The sequence below is a fragment of the Mus caroli genome, unplaced genomic scaffold (genome assembly GCF_978045245.1).
Source record: "Mus caroli unplaced genomic scaffold, Mus_caroli_1 scaffold_25, whole genome shotgun sequence".
In the NCBI taxonomy this organism is placed as follows: domain Eukaryota; kingdom Metazoa; phylum Chordata; class Mammalia; order Rodentia; family Muridae; genus Mus; species Mus caroli.
Genome location: NW_028227280.1, coordinates 5,463,468 through 5,466,541, shown reverse-complemented (window position 1 = coordinate 5,466,541; position 3,074 = coordinate 5,463,468).

Below are 3,074 nucleotides of genomic sequence, written 5' to 3'. Positions count from 1 at the left end.
TTTTCAGTAAATTCTAAGTTTTTCAGTGCAACTCACTCATATACAATGTACTACACTGTGCATTTCGTCTAATGCGGGTTTTTCAGTAAATTCTAAGTTTTTCAGTGCAACTCACTCATATACAATGTACTACACTGTGCATTTCGTCTAATGCGGGTTTTTCAGTAAATTCTAAGTTTTTCAGTGCAACTCACTCATATACAATGTACTACACTGTGCATTTCGTCTAATGCGGGTTTTTCAGTAAATTCTAAGTTTTTCAGTGCAATTCACTCATATACTATGTACTACACTGTGCGTTTCTTATATTCTAAGTTTTTCAGTGCAACTCACTCATATACTATGTACTACACTGTGCGTTTCTTTAATTCTAAGTTTTTCAGTGCAACTCACTCATATACTATGTACTACACTGTGCGTTTCTTATATTCTAAGTTTTTCAGTGCAACTCACTCATATACTATGTACTACACTGTGCGTTTCTTATATTCTAAGTTTTTCAGTGCAACTCACTCATATACTATGTACTACACTGTGCGTTTCTTATATTCTAAGTTTTTCAGTGCAACTCACTCATATACTATGTACTACACTGTGCGTTTCTTATATTCTAAGTTTTTCAGTGCAACACACTCATATACTATGTACTACACTGTGCGTTTCTTATATTCTAAGTTTTTCAGTGCAACACACTCATATACTATGTACTACACTCTGCGTTTCTTATATTCTAAGTTTTTCAGTGCAACTCACTCATATACTATGTACTACACTGTGCATTTCGTGTAATGCGGGTTTTTCAGTAAATTCTAAGTTTTTCAGTGCAACTCACTCATATACTATGTACTACACTGTGCGTTTCTTATATTCTAAGTTTTTCAGTGCAACTCACTCATATACTATGTACTACACTGTGCGTTTCTTATATTCTAAGTTTTTCTGTGCAACTCACTCATATACTATGTACTACACTGTGCGTTTCTTATATTCTAAGTTTTTCAGTGCAACTCACTCATATACTATGTACTACACTGTTCGTTTCTTATATTCTAAGTTTTTCAGTGCAACTCACTCATATACTATGTACTACACTGTGCGTTTCTTATATTCTAAGTTTTTCAGTGCAACTCACTCATATACTATGTACTACACTGTGCATTTCGTGTAATGCGGGTTTTTCAGAAAATTCTAAGTTTTTCAGTGCAACTCACTCATATACTATGTACTACACTGTGCGTTTCTTATATTCTAAGTTTTTCAGTGCAACTCACTCATATACTATGTACTACACTGTGCGTTTCTTATATTCTAAGTTTTTCAGTGCAACTCACTCATATACTATGTACTACACTGTGCGTTTCTTATATTCTAAGTTTTTCAGTGCAACTCACTCATATACTATGTACTACACTGTGCGTTTCTTATATTCTAAGTTTTTCAGTGCAACTCATTCATATACTATGTACTACACTGTGCGTTTCTTATATTCTAAGTTTTTCAGTGCAACTCACTCATATACTATGTACTACACTGTGCGTTTCTTATATTCTAAGTTTTTCAGTGCAACTCACTCATATACTATGTACTACACTGTGCGTTTCTTATATTCTAAGTTTTTCAGTGCAACTCACTCATATACTATGTACTACACTGTGCGTTTCTTATATTCTAAGTTTTTCAGTGCAACTCACTCATATACTATGTACTACACTGTGCATTTCGTGTATTGCGGGTTTTTCAGTAAATTCTAAGATTTTCAGTGCAACTCATTCATATACTATGTACTATATGTGCGTTTCTTATATTCTAAGTTTTTCAGTGCAACTCACTCATATACTATGTACTACACTGTGCGTTTCTTAAATTCTAAGTTTTTCATGCAACTCACTCATATACTATGTACTACACTGTGCATTTCGTCTAATGCGGGTTTTTCAGTAAATTCTAAGTTTTTCAGTGCAACTCACTCATATACAATGTACTACACTGTGCATTTCGTCTAATGCGGGTTTTTCAGTAAATTCTAAGTTTTTCAGTGCAACTCACTCATATACAATGTACTACACTGTGCATTTCGTCTAATGCGGGTTTTTCAGTAAATTCTAAGTTTTTCAGTGCAACTCACTCATATACAATGTACTACACTGTGCATTTCGTCTAATGCGGGTTTTTCAGTAAATTCTAAGTTTTTCAGTGCAATTCACTCATATACTATGTACTACACTGTGCGTTTCTTATATTCTAAGTTTTTCAGTGCAACTCACTCATATACTATGTACTACACTGTGCGTTTCTTAAATTCTAAGTTTTTCAGTGCAACTCACTCATATACTATGTACTACACTGTGCGTTTCTTATATTCTAAGTTTTTCAGTGCTACTCACTCATATACTATGTACTACACTGTGCGTTTCTTATATTCTAAGTTTTTCAGTGCAACTCACTCATATACTATGTACTACACTGTGCGTTTCTTATATTCTAAGTTTTTCAGTGCAACTCACTCATATACTATGTACTACACTGTGCGTTTCTTATATTCTAAGTTTTTCAGTGCAACACACTCATATACTATGTACTACACTGTGCGTTTCTTATATTCTAAGTTTTTCAGTGCAACACACTCATATACTATGTACTACACTGTGCGTTTCTTATATTCTAAGTTTTTCAGTGCAACTCACTCATATACTATGTACTACACTGTGCATTTCGTGTAATGCGGGTTTTTCAGTAAATTCTAAGTTTTTCAGTGCAACTCACTCATATACTATGTACTACACTGTGCGTTTCTTATATTCTAAGTTTTTCAGTGCAACTCACTCATATACTATGTACTACACTGTGCGTTTCTTATATTCTAAGTTTTTCTGTGCAACTCACTCATATACTATGTACTACACTGTGCATTTCATCTAATGCGGGTTTTTCAGTAAATTCTAAGTTTTTCAGTGCAACTCACTCATATACTATGTACTACACTGTGTGTTTCTAATATTCTAAGTTTTTCAGTGCAACTCACTCATATACTATGTACTATACTGTGCGTTTCTTATATTCTAAGTTTTTCAGTG